This window comes from Pistacia vera, unplaced genomic scaffold (assembly GCF_008641045.1).
Source record: "Pistacia vera cultivar Batoury unplaced genomic scaffold, PisVer_v2 Contig291, whole genome shotgun sequence".
In the NCBI taxonomy this organism is placed as follows: domain Eukaryota; kingdom Viridiplantae; phylum Streptophyta; class Magnoliopsida; order Sapindales; family Anacardiaceae; genus Pistacia; species Pistacia vera.
Window position 1 is genome coordinate 930,068 of NW_022196103.1, and position 23,144 is coordinate 953,211.

Below are 23,144 nucleotides of genomic sequence, written 5' to 3' on the forward strand. Positions count from 1 at the left end.
TTGTATGAGATATGATCATATGAGGCCCCATCACCCCTGATAAGGCATTTCCCGCCTTGTTAAATCTGCATTCATTTTTTCTGTTCAGCTTTTGAGACCCTATTCAATGTAAAGGAGAGAATTGAGAAATGTGAAAACGATGCAACGAAGACTGGCTTTGTTTCCGTATTTGAAGCTTTCGAGGGACTAAAAAAACTGCCTCAATGCGTTTCTGATAGTAGTAATCTTGAGCTCATTTAGAATTAGGTGAAAGGATATGTTATAACACCTTGTATGTCAAACAAATTAGAGTATATTATATGTCAAACATACAGAGTTATTATATCGGTTTGTAGATGATAATTTATATAATTAATTTGTACTGTATATGTAACATTTATCTTAATCATAACTAAGATAAAAAAAACTAGAGATATCTAATTTAATTAATTATTATTGACATAAATCTAATAACATATAAAATCTTAAAATACTCTTACATTGCAATATTTGTAGTTTATAACTAATTATCCAATATTTAAATGGGTATGCAGCAGTATAATCAATTAATCATTCAACGACCTTCGGGAATAAAGACGAGATTTATTAATTTTGCATAATCTCGACAAAACACGAAAATTTTCAAACAAAACAAAATTAACTTTTGGGGAGGTCCCTTCTTTTGACAAAGCTCAACCATTAATTACTCAGTCTATATTATAAGACATCAATTCACCAATGTGTACAGAGAATTGAAAGAAAAAAAATCATGTATGAATCTATCTGTACGTTATTTTATCATTATTGTAATCATTCATGCAAATCCAATAGTATTATTGAATATGAAATGATAACAGGACTCAGCAGGAGACCCACATAATATTGAAAATGAACCCGTGAAGTCCATGTGGGACCTAATTTAAGACCCGCCTGGAAACTTCCGGGAGCAGGATTAATAAAGCATTCTTTAATTGCTAATTAATATATTTATCTCCTTTAATCAAAAGACTTGCAAATGTGGACAGAAGAAAAAATGGTATCAATTCCTTTGAGAGGAATTTATGCACGTGAAGCATAAGCATGCCACAGCTAGCTGTAAGTGGATAAATTGGCACAGTAAGGTATTATCATTTTGATCATCTCCATGATTATAGCCGCGGATAATCATGCATGATTTATGGCACCCTCAAACTACCAGGTAATGTTAAGGGATTTATTCAATTTTGTTTGTTAAAATAAGAACTATTTAAAATAAAAATACTCGTAAATTCTATGTTCTTTTTTTTTTTTTTTTTTTAATAATACTTTACAAAAGATTTTCCTAATTTTAACTGCATTCGTACTTATTAACTTATTAAACCCCTATCTTGAATTTGTTTTTAATCACTATATATCTTAGAAAATTACGAAAGAGGGCTAAAGAACATCAAGAATTAACCTAAGAAGATTGAGATCTGGTGTATAATATTTCACTCTTGATTTTCACTTAGTAATAGAGAACAAATTGTTATAATAATCCACATTCATTAACTTAACCACAATCAATGTAAACATTATGCAATTGGGCGTTAAAACAATGAAGGTAATTTTTTTTTCCTTCTTTTTTCTCTAATATTTCATTTCCTATTAGATTAGGTGCATGTCATCTTCCATTTTACAAATTATGGTTGAGTTTATGTTGATCGAAGGATGGTGTGTGCATAGTGTTGGGAGAGAAGAAAAATATCAAAGTTCTTTTTTTTTTTTTTTTGGGGGGGGTGGTGTGGTTTGAATGGGGAATTAAATGAGGTTTATCTAGATTTTAAAATACTATTAAAGTTTATAATATAGTTTATTTAGAAAGAGAGATTAATAAGACAATAAACGGGGGGAAATAACACTACTCTAAGGGTGCGTTTGGTTCATAAAGTATTGTATATTATTAGAAATATTATATTAATGGAAAGATAGATTACCTTAAAGATTACTAGGAATATTTAGGAAAATATGTTTGATTATGTTGGAATAAATTGGTGGGTACGTTATATTGATATGTTTGGTTGGGAAGAACGAATTGGTGGGTATGTTATATAGATTACTAAATTGCCCTCCTTTTTAAATATTAATATAATATTATTTTTTGAATGATTTCTTTTAACCCCCTCCATTTGAGATTTTGCTAAAACACCCCAACCACATAAATGTTTGCCTAGCCGTGGTTTCTCTGCTGGTGTAACTACTTCTACGTCTCCACGAATTTGGCATGGGCTCTTGGTCATCCAGCTTTAAAAATATAGAATATCAGTTAAATGTGGTTCAGTGTCATTTCCTCTCTATTCCCCCTAATTTTTGTGTTAGTCTTGTTTGTGCAATAAAAGCTAGCTAACGTCTACCATTTGGTGAATCCACTTTAAAAGTCGAAGGCCTCTTGATTTAATTTACAATGATGTTTGGGGACCCTCTCCTTTTCAATCTGTTCTTGGTTTTTATATTATGTTATTTTTGTGGATCATTTCACTAATATGTTTGGCTAATCCCTTGTGTCTCAAATCTGATGTGTTCACCACTTTTTGCCAATATAAAGCTATGGTTGAAATTTTTTTTAAGCGTCTTATAGTCTGTGTCTACTTGAATGGTGGTGGATATATTGCTCTAAAAGATTTTCTAAGCACAATGGGAATACACATCTTAAAACACCACCTCATACACCACAACACAATGACATTGCTGAAAGACGTCATAAACATATTGTCAACATTGTCTAACCCTTCTTCATCAAGCAAAACTCCCTCCCAAATATTGGTCTTATGCTTTTCAAACTGTGGTTTTTTTGATTAATTGACTTCCCACTCCTATACAGATTTTGCTTCCCCCTATGAAAAATTATTTAACCGGAAACCAAATTCAATAAACTGAAAGTTTTTGGGTGTCTCTGCTTTCCTTGGTTAAAACGGTACAATTCCATAAACTTGAACCTAAATCTTCTCCATGTATTTTTCTTGGTTACTCTCTTAATCAAAGTGCATATTTTTGTTTGGACATTACCACCAAAAAAATTTACACCTCTCGTCATGTTAGGTTTGTTGACACTGAAGTTCCTTTTCAAATTCCACTTTGGCTGTTTTCATCTCATTAGGATTGGCACTTGCTTTACCTTCTTCTATGTCTTTGCCTCCTTTTGTGCACACTCAACGGTGGAGACCACCATGGAAACTCTTTTGCACATTATGTCGTAACCTCCCATCATATCTTTGTCGCCTCTTTCTGTTGAGTCAGGTACTTACACTTATAACTCCTCTCCTCTAAATATTGTTTCTCCCTCACTTCTTGTTTCTAGTTCTCTTGCTACAGATTTACTCTTGTCGATTCCTCATCACAACTTCCAGCCCATCCTATGCCACAAAACTCTCCCACTTCCACAAACTTCCTCTCATTCCATGACTACTCACTCCAAAAATAACATTTTCAAACCCAAATGTCCTGTCATACAACTACAAACCATCCTGTCCTACCTCTGTTGAACCTACCTGTGTTATCCAGGCCATTAAATTTGCTGAATGGCACGCATGTCCAATGAGCTTATGGCACTCTTCGCAATGGAACATGGGAACTTTTTCCCTCCTTCTCTTTCTCAAAATATAGTTGGCTGCAAATGGTTTTTCCGAATTAAATGACACCCCAATGATCAATCTCCAAGTACAAAGCTCCTCTCGTCGCCAGGGGTATCACCAACATCCTAGTATTGATTTTCATGAACTTTTAGTCCGGTTGTTAATCAACGACTATTCGGCTAATACTACTCTCGCCTTGTCCAATGATTGGCCTTACGTCATTTGGATGTCAACAATGCTTTTCTCTATCAAACATTGTCTGAAGAAGTCTTTATGCGCAACCGCAGACTTTATTGATAAAAACAATCCACACTTTGTTTGCCAATTATGGAAGGCCATTTAGTCTAACAACCTCCAAGGGCAGGGTATAATGAGCTCAAAGGTTTTTAATCTATGGGTTTGCTAATTCACGCAGTGACACTTCGTTTTCATCTATCATCGTAGTGGTATTATTCTCTATTTTTTGGTTTGTGTAGATGATTTGATTGTCACCGGCAATGACAACACGACTCTCACATATTTTTTGCAAGCATTGGCATCTCACTTTTCTACAAGGACCTTGGTGATCTTCACTATTTTTTTGGTATTAGTTCTGCCAACCAACTCTGGGGTTCTTTTAACCCAGCACAATATATAAGAGACTTATTGGAACGGACAAAAATGTCTGGAGCAAAAGAATGCAGTACGCCTAGTCTTCCACTCAGTCTCTTCAGCTGCATGACGGTTCTTCATCCACCGATGCAACCTAGTTTTCGTCATTCTTGGTGCCTTTCAGTATTTGTCCCTCACTCGGCCTGGCATATCTTACGCAGTCAACAAACTGGCACAATTCATGCACTCTCCAACTAAGACTCACTGGTCAGTAGCCAAACGGATTTACGCTACTTGAAAGCTACCATACATCATGGTTTGTTTTTTTAAATGTCATTAAAGCTTTGTGTACACCTTTACAAACGTTGATTGAGCGAGCAATCATGATGATGCACATCCACTTTTGCATACATTTCTATCTCATGGTAATGCAATTTCCTAGTGTTCCAAGAAAAAAAAACTATTGCCCGTTCATCAACGGAAGCCGAATATTGAGCGCTACATCCTATGCTACTAAGGTGCCTTGGCTTAAAATTTACTTACTGAGTTACATGTTGATTGCCTATCAACTCCGCAGATTTTTTTTGATAACATTGGTGCAACCTGTCTCTCCGTCAATCTTGTCTTTCACTTAAGAATGAAGCACCTCTATCGACTACCATTTTGTTCGTGACCATGTGGCTCAAAGGTCTTTCATAGTGTCTCACATCTCTCCAAGACCAACTTGCTGATGCCTTGACTAAGCCCCTACTGTCTATCACATTTCACAAATTACGCTCCAAGATCAATGTCTTCAATGAGCACACCGTCTTGCAAGGGCCTGTTAGAGAATCTTCATCAATGTTCATCTCTTTCTCCCAACTCAAGTGGCTAAGCTACAGTAGTTTCAACAAACTCTGATTCTGCTTTATCTCCACAAATCTCCTCTAATAGTTTAACATTCAAAAGTTTATTTATCTCTTCTTGTATTTAGGCATCTCTGTTTAGTAAAAGAGTATAGCTCTCATGTATATTGACCAAACTTGTAAATCAAATATACAATCAATATTATTACTCTCTCCTTGTTAGTCCTAAAATAAGATGCTACCATTCAAGGTAAACCGCACTGACAATCACATATCCAGTTCTGATTTCTCATTTACCTTACACTCCACAGTGGCCCAAAATTTTTTGTACAAGGACCATCTAGCTACTCAAAGTTGTCCAATTTATCCCCCCAACAAAAGAAACTAAACAGTCCAAGCTATGCTATTAAACCCATAAGTTCAAAAGAACTAGAAAGAAGATCACAAGTTACATAAATCATTTGTTATTCACGACTTGATTCTGTGAAGCACATAAATGGCTTCTATCTTCGACAAAGATACTAAATCTTTAACGAAGCTACGTGCCTTGGACGTTGTAGCTTCCACTCTCTTAGTCCAACCAACACTAATTAAATCTCACACGCCAATTTTTTTCTGATTGATGATATAATTGTTTATGCTTTCGTTCAATTTCTTATATGCGTTGACTATGTGTACACCATTTCTTGCGTTTTCAGAAAATTATTATCTTATTGAAGCATTTGTTGTACCCTCGCTGTTACCAAGCACGGACACTGAGACATAACCAAATTACTTGAACCAAAACAAAAGCACAAAACAATGATGGGAGACTCAACACTGAAGCCGCTTTTTGTCCCTCATGGAACAATTTATTTCTCTTTTTTTCATTTTTACTGTTCTCTTGGTGAGCCTTCAATATCTCTGCTTCAAATCATGCTCATCAATTGCTTTTCTCTTTCGGTGGTAAAAATATGCTGAAATGTAGCCAATTTCTTTTTCTCATTATAACCTAACACTGTTGGATACAGAAAGCTGGAACCTGCTTTCACTACAAAAACCACTTATTTTACGCCTCTTGATTCTCTCTTTTCGGCCTGAAAGTTGCAGTGGTGCTGCTACTACTGCCATTTTCTCACTTGCTGATTTGGTGCGTTCGTAATCCAGAACACTTATTGGAGTTCTTGTGCTCGACATTGTATCTATCCTGCTCGTGCGCCTCCATCGCCACCATCTCTTGCATTGTATCAAAACATTGTAACAGTTCTCCTAACAAAAGCACCACGCAAGTCAAGTTAAAAGTAACCAAAATGGGAACAATGTGGAATAAAACTATTCATTATTCATTGAACTTCCTACTTACTTTATTTATATATTCACAAGATGAAATTGAAGTCTGTAAGAAGGGAACGCAAAGGGAATAGCTCATGAGAAGACACAGAGTGCTGATGCTGCAATTACAGATGGCTTGAACTCTAGCAACTTGATTTCTAAAACAAAAACAAAATATGTTATATGGGTTTGCGCTAATTTCCACAACATAATTAAAAAGAATACTATGAGTTTAGGCTAATTAATTACCATTATGAGCATCAAAGATGATATCGTGGCCGATCTCTTAGAGCTTGTGTCAAGGAGATCTTTGAGTTTGAATAAAGAAATAAGTAGCACAGAAATAGAAAGTGTTATTGATCTCATTCTCCAATTTAAAGCATCAGAATAAGAAGCTCCATCCTCTGAATGTTTGTGCATCAAATATGAATCCCTTCTTCTCTCTGTTTCAATTTTCTAACAATTTGCCTGAGTTGCTCTTGCACTGCAATATTTTGAATTAACATATCGAAATTAACTAAAAAAGTGAAACTTTACCTGGATTTTAGAGGGTGAAATGGGGTATTTTTCATCTTTGCTGCTAAGAAATGCAAGAGGTTACAAGAACCTTAAACCCACGGCTGTCCTTGCTGCAAAATCAAGATTAACAATTACTTTCACTGAATGTGTTAACATTTTCACAACAATTGTTTCACAGATTAATGAAGCATTATTACAAAGAAAAAACTATTTTGTTTGGTTTTGTACGAAAGTTGCAGCAATAAAACAGACATAACAAAAAAAAAAAAAAAAAAAACAGCGCCTATTCATAAAAATATGATATTAGAAAAAAAGACCACCAAAAGCATTTTTTTAAGCTCTTTTAACCGGAATTTCTTGCGGGAATGAACCGGTCCAAATAAGTGACGGCAAGGTAGGAGGATGGCTCAAGTTGCCGGAAAATTGTGCCTGCCCAACCAAAACAAGTTACAAAAGGTACAAGAATAAAAAAATGAAAAGAGAGAGAGATCTCAAGTTAAAAGCTAGCTATACAAGTTATGGCTCAACTTTTACCAGCAAAATGAGAGACACATGCTCTTGACGAAAGGAGGGTAAAATCAGTAAATTTCAAGCATTGTATGAACTTTTGTGAGGGCATATCAACTCAGAGGCAAAGAGATGGGAATTTTATCAGATTGTTGTTCTTCCAAGCTGTAATGGGTTCTCAAGATCAAACTCCATCTCTAAAATTTCTTATATTGTTTTAAATGATATAGAATATGTGTGAAGTCTGTGTTTTGTAGCAGAGAATGGTCAAGAAAGAGAGAAAGCAAAACAAAAGCAATGAGTGAGAGAGAGAAAAGTTTGCAAGAGAGTGAGTAATATTATGGAAAAGAGAAGCTCTGTAGTCTTCAACCTCTCTTCTCAGTAGAGGCAGAGCTGCTCCATTAGTTTAACTTATATGTTGTTGGTCCTGCCCCCCTACTCATAACTTATTCTTGGAAAATGAACACAATAAATTTAAGAATGTTTCATTGTTTAACTAAACAAATATTTTTATTTCAAAACTATATGGAGAAAATTCATAAACTTTTGCGGAGCCTCAGAGAAACATACTATTCCTGCATGAAGTAAAACTTTTTTGTTTGTTTTGTTTATAGGAAATATAATTCTAACAGCGATTAATTAATAAGTTATTAAAAATACTTTGAAAGATTCTTTTTATTTTTTTTCCTTTTTCTTTTTTTACTTTTGCTTTCTTACTGTTTACTAGATCAGTATTTTATTTACAAATTAGGCAGTTGACAAGTTCCTCAGTCAGCTTTATCAAAACATATCACATGTATCTCCATGCTCTTCTTGTCCTTAGCATTTGGGTCACCATCCTAATACATCAGTCAAGTTCAAAACGGAGATTCTGGTGAAATTAAGTCAAATCTTCAAGAGCATTTGTTAAAACCAGTCTTAAATTTAAAACTAATCTCTCGAACCAATATTACTAGGCTGAAATTGAATTATAAGATGCATACAATACAATACAAGATATAAAAATAGAGGCATTTGTCAGGAGGCCTGTCTCTTTCTGACCAAAATTAAAACTTGTGGCATTTCTACATTACTAATACATCTCTCTCAAATGCCCACTTCCCTTCAGTGTGTTTTGCGGGTATTTTCCCGCTTTCAGCTCAACGTGAACATATGATTATGTATTTAAGAAATAATAATCAGATTTAATCTCTACATGTTCTTAATAACTCCAATTATTTTAAGTGTGACATGAGCCAATTGTGCAGAATAACTGAGGTGGTCTGCAGCTAGGGAATTGGCAGAGAATTATCACTAATATACGATCGTTACTTACATTTAGAGAAATATCAAAAAAAAAAAAAAAAAAAAAAATTAATAAACTGTGTTTGCATTCTATTTGTTGCTTATTAGCTGGCAACAACAGCTTTTGTGACAAACGTTTCTTGCTCTAACTTTTCTCATTATCTTTTCTTGACTTCGATGATCCGGTTATTTCCAACGTATTTAATAAAAAATTGCCCCATTAATAAAAAATTCAGAAAAAGCTCGTTAATTATTGTTAAATCAATCTTATCTTATGGGTAATTTAAAAAAAAGCTATCTATAATTATTGACACAAATACTTTAAAAACTACCTTTTTATTTCTAATTATTTACATGATTCATTTCATAATTACATTCACGTAAACCAAACTAGATCTAATCACCAATTTAGACAATCAAACTTTAATCAGTAAATATTAAAAGGTAATTCCGGTTTTGGCATTGATTGCCTAACGTTGGGGAATGGGGACAGCTGTTAGGCCACTGTCAGACGGGACTACAACCAGTCCCATCATATTGAGATAATAAACCCATCAAATGGCCCCCATCCATACAAGTACCCGTACATTGTACCTCACGTGTTTGTGATAATGCCACTCGATCTATATCCTAACAATTTTCTCACATTTTTGTATTAAATTTAAAATATATTTGCCATTGCATACCTCACATATAAATGGAAGTATTTATTATTATTATTTTAAGCTACTTTGCCGCGGGAACTCAAAATGTTTAACTCGTTGTTTAATGTCTCGGTAAAATTTATTGATTTGATTTTTCATTTTTAAATTTTGAATTTGTAGCTGTCTTCTGTGACAGCGATAATAGATGTATGATATTAGCATGTTATGAACTGACAAATGCAGAAACGGAGAGTCAAACCCCACCACTTTAAGAGGCATCAATTCCTGGAAATTTCCTAAAACAAAAGATAAAATATGACTATAGTTTATGCTTTCATAATCACTTTTTTAATTCATCAGTAACGTGCATTTATAGATATAGAATTCTTTTTTAGTGTGTGATTCATAAATTTGGGGCAAATAAAATTACAGTTCTACTTTTTTTTTTTTTTTTTTTTTTTTTAATAATTTCGCTGATGATTTAATTTCTAAAAATCCCCAACTTTGCTTCGGTTTTGAAACTAGAGTCCCTATCAAACTTGCAATTTTTTGGAATTGAGAATAATGACTTTTATAATGCGGGTGTTTTTGAGGGGACTCAAACCCAAACTTTATGAACAAACCACAAGTTTGATCATCCAATTAAACCGTCATGGATAAAATAAATGATTATAAATTTGAAAGTTTTTTAATTCTAACACGTAAAATATCTAAATTTACTTGTATATATTCTGCTTTGGAGTGTTTAGTTTATCCTATTCAAGGTTTCTCATTAGTAAAAGAAAAAGAAGCAAATTATAATATAGCATTCATGTATACATTTCGTCGATATATCATTTACATTTTTTCATCAATCATGAATTCATATAAAATTATGCTTAACGTCATGATTTCAAATTCCCATGTGTATATTTAATAGATATTGACAATTAATTTACAAAGCAATGTATATTTACCTGTCTTTCATATCCACCTAAACATGCATTGGACATGAACTAACCGTAACATTATTCTATCTCGTTATTATGGAATTATTGACCCTAGGAAACAACAAGCTCTGTTACCCGAATTTTCCCTTAATTGTCACTAATGAAATAAGCTCTTTAATTAGATCCTAACCTTTAAACAACCTAGAATAAGCTCTCTAAGTTTAATTCAATGGCAGCCTTAAGAATTAGGAAAATAGATCAATCCAAGCAACAATCACGCAAGATCGGATTATTAAACTTAGGTTATGTTATTCAAGGTGATAGATTGAGAACTTATTCGTAATCATCTATCATCATGTGTTACTCATTGAATAGAAAGAGGACAATTACATATCACAATTCCTAATTCTAACAGATAAAATTCCGATTAAACAATTTAGCAGGCCATTACTAAATCACCCAAACAAAAATCATAAACAATTAAAACAGAATAACATAAACAATTCCAACAAGAACAAGATTAAGAACAATTTTACTGAAGTTAAGTTACACCAATGACATGAATCCAGGCTTTAAAATCCCCTTGAACTGAAGAAGAAAGATCAGCCGTACATATTGACGTAGAAAGTAAAAACTCTAAACAAAAACCTGAATTACCATCCTCCCCTGTTTAACCTAACAACTCATAAATAAATAATGTGTTTTTCCTCAATTCTGCCCCAGGAAAAACGGAAATTACTTTCCTAGACCTTTCCTAAATGATAGACTTCCAAAATTGTCAAATCCTTATCAGAATTCGTAATCCAGCTTGCACCAGGATTCTCACAATGTAAAAGAACTTTTCTGGGCTTGGTCACTTCATAAAAGTTGTAGTCTTGGATGTGTGGATGAATTTGGGCTTTTGAATCACCTACTTTCAATATCTGAAGCTCCAGTTAGGCCCATTCGAAGACTCAATACTCACCTAGGAAATCCTTCCATGAATAGGATTCCAGGTCCGATTTTGCAACAACTAACGAGGGCCCAAACAAACTCGGATTCTCACCTATAATACCTTCCTGGAAGGCTTGATTCGTCTACTTTACTTTTTATGAATAACACTTTTGCAATTGAGAAATCTAACTCCATGAAAAACCTGAAAAACGCAGCACTGGTCAGAATAACAAAAATTTGGAATTTCCTAATCTTTTCTCAATTATTTCATAAAGTCTATCCAAATATGCCAAACTTACAAAATAAACTCTAATCAACTCAACTAGGCATAAAACATAACAAAAAACATAATATGGAAGGAATAAAAAAATATATAAATTACACTCTTATCAACTGGCAACTATTTTTCCTGGAAAGCTCAATTCAACACCATTTTCTTTGGTCTGGATCTTCTAGGATATCTTGATGGCATTTTCCCGTGTCCCTCTCCAATGGTAACTGAAAATGATCAGTCTATCCCCCACCCAAAATACCTTCCATGGCGTCGACAAGACCAACTTATTCTTCATGCGATTTTTGCGTCTCTGACTGAAGGTGTCATGCCTTTGGTTTCTTCTACAACAACTTGTCGTGAAACATGGACTCGTCTCTCTCGTCTCTATGCTAAGAGCTACCACTCACATGATTCATCTCAAGGATAAGCTCACTAAGATTAATCGTGGTTCTCTCTACGTTACTAACTTTCTTGTCTCTATCAAACAAATTGCAGATGAACTCACTACTCTTGGTGCTCCCCCAAGTGATGCCAACCTTCTTGTTTATGCAACCTGTGGTCTTGGTCCTGCTTACAAGGAACTTATTACTGCCCTGAGGACTCAAAATTTTGTTGTTCTGTTCGAAGAAATGTTTGATTAGATTATTGATCATGAGACCTTCCTTATTTACAATGACAAACACAATTCAGATCCCCACCCACCCACTGTCCATTTAGCCAAACATTCCCCTTCCTCTTACCGAACTCCAAAACCCAATTTCCCTTCCCCAGTGCCTGGCCTTCTTCCTACTCCTGTTGTTGCCCACAAATAGTACAAAACCAACCTCTCCTCTTCACCACAGGTTGTCTGTCAGTTCTACAACAAGCGTGGCCATGATGCCAAGCGATGCTTCAAGCTTTTTCCTCAACTTCGCTAACCTTGCCCATCTGCCAATCATGTCACCACATTCCCATTTGCTCAAACTCCATGGATAGTTGATTCTGATGCATCTCACCATGTTACCTCTTAGATGTCGAACTTGTCTCTTCATCAACCTTATGAGGGTCCTAATGACATTCAAATTGGTGATGGTTTAGGTTTGAAAATTACTTACACTAGATATGTTTCCTTTTCTCCTTCTTTCAATCTCTCTCATGTTTTATTTGTGCCTTCCATCAAACAAAATTTAATATCTGTTTCCAAATTTTGTTGATCTAATTAAACTTCTATTGAATTTTTTCCTTCTTATTTTGTTGTCAAGGATTTATGTACGAGGACTCCTCTACTCTGCGAAAAGAAACGGCATGTTCTTTATGAGTGCCCGACGACGGAAGATGCGAATAATAGCCTAGCCGTGGCTTTCTCTGCTGGTGTAACTACTTCTACGTCTCCACGAATTTGGCATGGGCATCTTGGTCATCCAGCTTTAAAAATAATAGAATATCTAGTTAAATGTGGTTCAGTGTCATTTTCCTCTTCTATTCCCCCTAATTTTATGTGTTAGTCTTGTTTGTGCAATAAAAGCTAGCTAACGTCTACCATTTGGTGAATCCACTTTAGAAAGTCGAAGGCCTCTTGATTTAATTTACAATGATGTTTGGGGACCCTCTCCTTTTCAATCTGTTCTTGGTTTTTATTATTATGTTATTTTTGTGGATCATTTCACTAAATATGTTTGGCTATATCCCTTGTGTCTCAAATCTGATGTGTTCACCACTTTTTGCCAATATAAAGCTATGGTTGAAATTTTTTTTAAGCGTCTTATAGTCTGTGTCTACTTGAATGGTGGTGGATAATATATTGCTCTAAAAGATTTTCTAAGCACAATGGGAATACAACATCTTAAAACACCACCTCATACACCACAACACAATGACATTGCTGAAAGACGTCATAAACATATTGTCAACATTGGTCTAACCCTTCTTCATCAAGCAAAACTCCCTCCCAAATATTGGTCTTATGCTTTTCAAACTGTGGTTTATTTGATTAATTGACTTCCCACTCCTATACTAGATTTTGCTTCCCCCTATGAAAAATTATTTAACCGGAAACCAAATTACAATAAACTGAAAGTTTTTGGGTGTCTCTGCTTTCCTTGGTTAAAACTGTACAATTCCAATAAACTTGAACCTAAATCTTCTCCATGTATTTTTCTTGGTTACTCTCTTAATCAAAGTGCATATTTTTGTTTGGACATTACCACCAAAAAAATTTACACCTCTCGTCATGTTAGGTTTGTTGACACTGAAGTTCCTTTTTCAAATTCCACTTTGGCTGATTTTTCATCTCATTATGATTGGCACTTGTCTTTACCTTCTTCTATGTCTTTGCCTCCTGTTGTGCAACACTCAACGGTGGAGACCACCATGGAAACTCTTTTGCACATTATGTCGTAACCTCCCATCATATCTTTGTCGCCTCTTTCTGTTGAGTCAGGTACTTACACTTATAACTCCTCTCCTCTAAATATTGTTTCTCCCTCACTTCTTGTTTCTAGTTCTCTTGCTACAGATATTACTCTTGTCGATTCCTCATCACAACTTCCAGCCCATCCTATGCCACAAAACTCTCCCACCTTCCACAAACTTCCTCTCATTCCATGACTACTCACTCCAAAAATAACATTTTCAAACCCAAATGTCTCTGTCATACAACTACAAACCATCCATGTCCTACCTCTGTTGAACCTACCTGTGTTATCCAGGCCATTAAATTTGCTGAATGGCGTCACGCCATGTCCAATGAGCTTATGGCACTTCTTCGCAATGGAACATGGGAACTTGTTCCTCCTTCTCTTTCTCAAAATATAGTTGGCTGCAAATGGGTTTTCCGAATTAAATGACACCCCAATGATCAATCTCCAAGTACAAAGCTCCTCTCGTCGCCAAGGGGTATCACCAACATCCTAGTATTGATTTTCATGAAACTTTTAGTCCGGTTGTTAAATCAACGACTATTCGGCTAATACTATCTCTCGCCTTGTCCAATGATTGGCCTTTACGTCATTTGGATGTCAACAATGCTTTTCTCTATCAAACATTGTCTGAAGAAGTCTTTATGCAGCAACCGCCAGACTTTATTGATAAAAACAATCCACACTTTGTTTGCCAATTATGGAAGGCCATTTAAGGTCTTAAACAACCTCCAAGGGCATGGTATAATGAGCTCAAAGGTTTTTTAATCTATGGGTTTGCTAATTCACGCAGTGACACTTCGTTTTTCATCTATCATCGTAGTGGTATTATTCTCTATTTTTTGGTTTGTGTAGATGATTTGATTGTCACCGGCAATGACAACACGACTCTCACATATTTTTTGCAAGCATTGGCATCTCACTTTTCTATCAAGGACCTTGGTGATCTTCACTATTTTTTTGGTATTGAAGTTCTGCCAACCAACTCTGGGGTTCTTTTAACCCAGCACAAATATATAAGAGACTTATTGGAACGGACAAAAATGTCTGGAGCAAAAGAATGCAGTACGCCTATGTCTTCCACTCAGTCTCTTCAGCTGCATGACGGTTCTTCATCCACCGATGCAACCTAGTTTCGTCAAGTTCTTGGTGCCTTTCAGTATTTGTCCCTCACTCGGCCTGGCATATCTTACGCAGTCAACAAACTGGCACAATTCATGCACTCTCCAACTAAGACTCACTGGTCAGTAGCCAAACGGATTTTACGCTACTTGAAAGCTACCATACATCATGGTTTGTTTTTTAAATGTCATTAAAAGCTTTGTGTAACAACTTTTACAAACGTTGATTGAGCGAGCAATCATGATGATTGCACATCCACTTTTGCATACATTATCTATCTCAGTGGTAATGCAATTTCCTAGTGTTCCAAGAAACAAAAAACTATTGCCCGTTCATCAACGGAAGCCGAATATTGAGCGCTTACATCCTATGCTACTAAGGTGCCTTGGCTTAAAAATTTACTTACTGAGTTACATGTTGATTGCCTATCAACTCCGCAGATTTTTTTTGATAACATTGGTGCAACCTGTCTCTCCGTCAATCTTGTCTTTCACTTAAGAATGAAGCACCTCTATCGACTACCATTTTGTTCGTGACCATGTGGCTCAAAGGTCTTTCATAGTGTCTCACATCTCATCCAAAGACCAACTTGCTGATGCCTTGACTAAGCCCCTACTGTCTATCACATTTCACAAATTACGCTCCAAGATCAATGTCTTCAATGGAAGCACCGTCTTGCAAGGGCCTGTTAGAGAATCTTCATCAGATGGTGTCATCTCTTTCTCCTCAGACTCAAGTGGCTAAGCTACAGTAGTTTCAACAAACTCTGATTCTGCTTTATCTCCACAAATCTCCTCTAATTAGTTTAACATTCAAAAGTTTATTTTATCTCTTCCTTGTATTTAGGCATCTCTGTTTAGTAAAAGAGTATAGCTCTCATGTATATATTGACCAAACTTGTAAATCAAATATACAATCAATATTTTATACTCTCTCCTTGTTAGTCCTAAAATAAGATGCTACCATTCAAGGTAAACCGCACTGACAATCACATATCCAGTTCTGATTTCTCATATTACCTTACACTCCACAGTGGCCCAAAATTTTTTGTACAAGGACCATCTAGCTACTCAAAGTTGTCCAATTTATCCCCCCAACAAAAGAAACTAAACAGTCCAAGCTATGCTATTAAACCCATAAGTTCAAAAGAACTAAGAAAGAAGATCACAAGTTACATAAATCATTTGTTATTCACGACTTGAATTTCTGTGAAGCACATAAATGGCTTCTATCTTCGACAAAGATACTAAAATCTTTAACGAAGCTACGTGCCTTGGACGTTGTAGCTTCCACTCTCTTAGTCCAACCAACACATAATTAAATCTCACACGCCAATTTTTTTCTTGATATGATGATATAATTGTTTATGCTTTCGTTCAATTTCATATATGCGTTGACTATGTGTACTCCATTTCTTGCGTTTTCAAGAAAATTATTATCTTATTGAAGCATTTGCTGTACCCTCGCTGCTACCAAGCAAGGGACACTGAGACATAACCAAATTAACTTGAACCAAAACAAAAGCACAAAACAATGATGGGAGACTCAACACTGAAGCCGCTTTTTGTCCCTCATGGAACCAATTTATTTCTCTTTTTTTCAAATTTTTACTGTTCTCTTGGTAAGCCTTCAATATCTGCTTCTTCAAATCATGCTCATCAATTGCTTTTCTCTTTCGGTGGTAAAAATATGCTGAAATGTAGACCAATTTCTTTTTCTCATTATAACCTAACACTGTTGGATACGAGAAAGCTGGAACCTGCTTTCACTACAAAAACCACTTATTTTACGCCTCTTGATTTCTCTCTTTTCCGGCCTGAAAGTTGCAGTGGTGCTGCTACTACTGTCCATTTTCTCACTTGCTGATTTGGTGCGTTCGTAATCCAGAACACTTATTGGAGTTCTTGTGCTCGACATTGTATCTATCACTGACTCGTGCGCCTCCATCGCCACCATCTCTTGCATTGTATCAAAACATTGTAACAGGTTCTCCTAAAACAAAAGCACCACGCAAGTCAAGTTAAAAGTAACCAAAATGGGGAACAATGTGGAATAAAACTATTCAGTATTCATTGAACTTCCTACTTACTTTATTTATATATTCACAAGATGAAATTGAAGTCTTGAAAGAAGGGAACTGCAAAGGGAATAGCTCATGAGAANATTGAAGGTAATCTGATTACCTCAATTTTCTTAGGTATTGTAAGATTTCCTTGGTAATCTTATTTTTGTTACAATTCTATCCCTTATTCATAAGTTTTTTTGACAATACTACCCTTATTGTAAAATAAATTTACATTAATATACCATTTCAATTTTACCCTTGTTTAATTAAGTTTTTGGACAATAATGCCCTTATATTTAAAACAAATTACATACCACTGTCGCCACTCAGCCACCATCGGCGACAGTAGGCCAACCACCACCAAAAAATCGCCGGAGTCCCTAAAAATGACCGAGATTCACTGGGAGGCTTTGGGAGGCTTCGATATGACTGTTTTCTACCATATTGATGGCCGAAAATGACCATATCAGGCTAGATCTGACCATTTTCGGCAGATCCCTAGCCATTAGTGGCCAGATCTAGGTGAGATTTGGCCATTAACAGCCAGATCTAGTCTACCCAAAATAGATCTGGCCGTTAACAGCCATGTCCATGGCCGTTATCTAGCCGATAATGGCTAGATCTTGCCTAGATCTAGCCGATAATGGCCAAGGATCTAGCTGTTAACGACCAGATCTGGCTATTTTCGGCCATCAATATAGCCAGAAACGGCCATATCGGAGCCTCGTGGTCACGCTGAGCTACTCACTACGACTTTTGAAGACTTCCCGCGGTGGTTTGCGGTGGCGGTAGGCGACGATAGGGGTGGGGGTGATTTTGTCATAAATTATAGTTTTATATAAGCAGAGATGTTTTAGCTAAATTTGAAATATTGGGGGTTAAAAGAATTATTCAAAAATTTATAATAAAAATAATATTATATTAATATTTAAAAAGAGGGCAATTTAGTAATTTAAATAACATACCCGCCAATTTATTCCCCCTAACCAAACATATTAATATAACATACACACCAACTAACCAAACCCATTTTCCTAAAGATTCCTAGTAATCTTCAAGGTAATATAAGATTCCAGTAATCCAACATTCCTAGTAATCCAACATTCCCTGAACCAAACGCACCCTAAAGATTACTGGTAATGTTTAGGGAAATATGTTTGAGTATGTTAGAATAAATTGGTGGATATTATATTGATATGTTTGGTTGGGAAGAACGAATTGCTGGGTATGTTATGTAGATTACTAAATTGCCCTCCTTTTTTAAATATTAATATAATATTATTTTTTAAATAATTATTTTAACCCCCTACATTTGAGATTTTGCTAAAACACCCCAACCACATAAAATTTTAATTTCTAACAAAATCACCCCCATCCACCCCAAGACATTGCCAGCCGCGGCGGCAACAGCTGGAGCGGTGCACGATTGGTTGGATCTGATCATCCATGCGTCGATTTGGCCGAAAATAGCCAGATCTACAGCCAGATTCTAACAGTTGTTAATGGCCAAAAATCTAGCCATCATTAATGACTAGAGCTCCAGTTGTTGTTAAACAGCCATAATTTGGTCGTTGTTCATTAACGATGGCCAAAGACCAGGCTGTTGTTAACGACCAGAATCAACGCATCTAGCCATTTCCGACCAGATCGATGCATGACCTGCTGGATCCGATCGATCGTGTGCTGATGGTGGTGGTCGGCCATCACCTATCGGCAATAGTGGCCAAATCCATATTTCACTACTGCATTCCATATTGACCACATTTCACTACTACATTCCATATTAACCATTTAAGGGATAGAAGAACGAAAAAACAACCTCTCCATTCTATAGATCTCACCTCATTCTCACCATGCTAAATAATAAACCAAGTCATTAAATTACCATTTTGATGTGTGAAAATTCTCATTTTGTAGCTCATGATAAACTCCATAACACAAAATCCTAGAAGCCCAGTCAAAAATTCTCTAAAAATTTAGAGTAAGAGTCTCTCAAAGATTGTAATCCAAGTTCTCTTGTTTTATAGAGAAATTTAAAGAGTTGATCAAGAATTTTCAAATTCTAGAGCTTACTAATTTTTGTGTTAGGGAGGTTATCATGAGCTACAAAATTAGATATTTTGCATAACAAGGGTGTTGCGATTTGGGACTAATCTAAACGCTAATCAACCAATTAATCACAAAAAGAAATCAAGAACAAGCAAACACACACAAGAGTTTACCGTGGTTCACTTGCTCAAGATTTGAGCAAGCTACGTCCACTTTGAGCTTCGGAACACCTAGGCTCATTGCACTAAGAAGATCAATATCGTTTACAGAGTACAATTTCAGATTCTCAAACACTACCCAACTCACTTTGCTAATCTATCACTCAACTCTTTTACTGTAACCTTTAAACCCAAGAGAAAGACTCTATAAGCTTCTCTACCCGTGAAGGAAACAGCACCTTCACTAATCAATCCAATTGATTGCACAAAGATTATAAGAATTGATGTAAACTGAAGAAACCCAACAAAGCAAAAAGCTACAGAGTCGAAGAAAATGAGATATTTTTTTTTTTTTTTTTTGGGTTCACTGTAGCTTTAATAAAAACCAGGCCTCTTTTATACTGTTGACTCTTCAATGAAATAACAATCCTTAGATATGCCTCTAATTAGTAGTCAAGATTGCAAGATGATTTGATCAAAACTGCAGCATTTGACTTACTCTTATACGGCTACGTTTTTAGCTTCACATTTTATCATTCTCCACCTTGAAGCTAACAAACTCCTCCAGGTTTTCTGCCCATAGTGCATCAAACATCTTAGTGTTCCTTCTCAACTCTGATGTGTTACCTAATATGCAATAAGTCCAAGCAGTGCCTGAACTTTGATGCAATCACCACCTTTGTCCCCATATCTGTTGGATTTCCTCAGTTGGTATCTTCTCCAGTTGCAGTTGTCCTCTTCAAATGAGATCTCTCACAAAGTGAAAACCTCACATCTACGAGCTTGGTTCTCTCATGATACATAGGGTTTTCACTCAAGTGGATGGCACTTTGACTGTCCGAATAGATAGTCACAAGTCCATCCAACAGGTTGGCTTCTTGTAGGATTCCTTGTAGCCATATGGCCTTATTGAAAGCATCCGTGACTGCCACATATTCAGATTCAATCGTGGATAGTGCAACCAAAGGTTGCAGCTGGGATTTCCAGCTCACACAATTTCCTCCAAGTGTAAAACAGTAGGCAGTAGTGGACTTTCTATTGTTCTATCACCTGCAAAATCAAAATCTACATACCCACAAGATAAAGTGTATCATATCTCTTATAATAATCTAAACCAACATGCACAATGCTATTTATGTACCTTAGCAACCATTTTAATGCAACCCAATGTTCAATACTAGGATTTGACATGTATATACTAAGTAAAGAGATTGCAAACGACAAATCAGGTCTGGTACTGATCATAGCATACATTATGGAGCCTATTGCACTAGAGTTGGGTATGATTTCCATTTTGATCAATTCATTCTCTGTTTTAGGGCACTACAGTTTGCTAAGTATGAAATGACTAGCCAATGGTATAGAGACTACCTTAAAGTTAGACATTCCAAACTTGGATGTGAGTTTATGCAAATATGACATTTGGTGAATTTTTAGTCTATTAGACTTCCTATTTCTCTCTATCACAATTCTTAGGATTCTTTTTGAACACCCTAAATCCTTCATATCAAATTCAACACTCAATTGTGCCTTTAAGTCATTTATTTTGGACTTAGATTCACTAATCAACAACCTGTCATCCATATACAAAAGCAAATATATAGGCATGTCATTTGAAAGTGCAAGTAAAAACAATTGTCATATTTTCTCCTATTAAAGCCAATCCCAACAATAAAAGAGTCAAATCTTTTATACCATTGCCTAGAGGACTGTTTAAGTCCATAAAGTGATTTATGCAGTAAACACACATGTTCATGCAAGTTTTATCAATTAAACCAATAGGTTGATTCATGAAAATAGTTTCTATCAGTTCACCATGTAAGAATGCAGTTTTAACATCTAATTGCTCTAATTCTAGGTCATAGTGAGCAACAATAGACAACATCAATCTAATTGTTTTAAATTTAACTACTAGAGAAAAAATTTCATTAAAATCAATACCTTCTCTTTGTATGTAGCCCTTTGCGACTAACCTCACCTTGTATCTTGTAGGCTCTGAAGGGTTTATGCCTTTTTTTTTTATCTTGAACAGCCATCTACACTCTACACACTTCTGATCCTTAGTTTTCTGAACTAATGACGAGGTTTTGCTCACCTTTAAAGAGTGCATTTCTTCACTCATAGTAGCCAGCCACTGCTTTTTGTCTTTAGAACTTACAACTTCTTCATAAGTGGCAGGTTTAGCCCTTTGAATTTCACCACTCGCAATCAGAGCTATATAGATTAGGTCTGCATAACTATATCTGGCAGGAGGCCATATATCCCTCATGATTCTATCTCTAGCAAGTTGATAATGTGCAAGATCCTCTTATTGAGACCCTTCACCAATCTCTTCTGTTGCCTTTTTAGGATCTTGCACAACATCAACATCTTGTTGCATTTCTACAGGTGCAGTCTCTTCATCAGAATTGGGCAGATCCACGTGATGAATTGCTGACTCCACCTCAATTTGGGTGGTACCTGCAATGGGGTTAGTAGATTTACAAGGAAAAACTGATTCATTAAAGATCATGTCCTTGCTAATTATAACCTTGACCCCCTGTGCCTCTCTTTCCCAAAGTCTGTACCCTTTTGTCCCTTCTTGGTAAAGAGACCTTGGCTCTAACTTCCCATTATTTGTGTGTGCATAGGCAGCACACCCAAAAACCCTTAAGTGATTTAGGCTAGGCTTTTTACCAGTCCATTTCTTTTTAGGACACTTGAACTTTATAGCACTAGAGGGAGACCTATTAATAAGGTAGGCAGCAATGGTTAAGACTTCTCCCCAAAAGGTTTTAGGTAGCCCTGAGGTGAAAAGTAGGCACCTAACTTTCTTCAACAAAGTTCTATTCATTCTCTCAGCAACACCATTTTGCTTAGGGGTTCTCCTCATTGTCTTATGCCTTAAGATCCCTTGGTCAATACAATAAGTGTCAAATTCAGAGTTACAAAACTCTAAACCATTGTCTATCCTAAGTGCCTTAATACTTTTATCATTATGATTTTCCACTAGAGTTTTCCAGACTTTAAACTTGGTTATGGCTTCATCCTTAGACCTTAGGAGGTACACCCACACCTTCCTACTGAAGTCATCCACAATGGACAGGAAGTATGAGTTCCCACCATGTGATTTAACCCTCTCAAGACCCCATAGATCCGTATGTAGGTACTCTAAACATCTAGAGGCCTGATGAGTTCCTTTTGTGAAACTCATCCTATGTTGTTTACCTAACACACATATTTCACATAAATCTATATCAGAAACTATGTCATTCCCAAAACAGCCCTACTGTTTGAGAATGCTATGCCATTTCTTAGCTGCAGACAAGTTAGTAGTCAAAAGAGTAGTATTAAAAGAATCATGATAGTACTGACCACATAGGATGTACAAGCCATTGGTTTTAGTTCCTTTTAGCAATACTTCATTATCTTTGTACACAACTATACACCTATTTTGTGCCTTATAGTAGTAACTAGCCTTATCAAGGGTTCTTAACAAGATCAAATTTCATTTGAGTTCAGGTATAAATCTTACTCTAATTAGCCTTATTAACTTGTCATTATTCAGCTTAAGAGTTATGCTACCAATGCCCTGAACCCTATAGGAGTGATTGTTACCCATGAACATGGTTTCACTCTCATCAGTTTTAAGGTTTTGGAACTAGTCTCGGTTAGGACCCATGTGAAAGGAACATTCGGAGTCTAATGCCCACTTTTTAACACTAGCAGAATTAGATACTGTGAGAGCTTTAGAGAGTTCAATGTTGTCACTAGTACATGCTAGGTTACTTTTCGTGTTGGATTGTTTCTGTTTCTTAATCCACTCATAGCAATTTTTCTTAAGATGACCAGTTTTATTACAATAGAAGCATTTCCTAGTCTCCCCTTTCGGCCTATTATTACCCTTAACCTCTTGCTTATTCTTAAAGCCTGAATTACTCTATGGACTTCTCCTAGCCTCTTTTCCTA

General features: G+C 35.8%; 1 pseudogene; it reads right to left on the bottom strand.

Moving 5' to 3' along the window:
• Nucleotides 1-5,989: 5,989 nt before the first annotated feature.
• LOC116134777 lies at nucleotides 5,990-6,717 on the bottom strand (annotated as a pseudogene).
• Nucleotides 6,718-23,144: the final 16,427 nt, after the last annotated feature.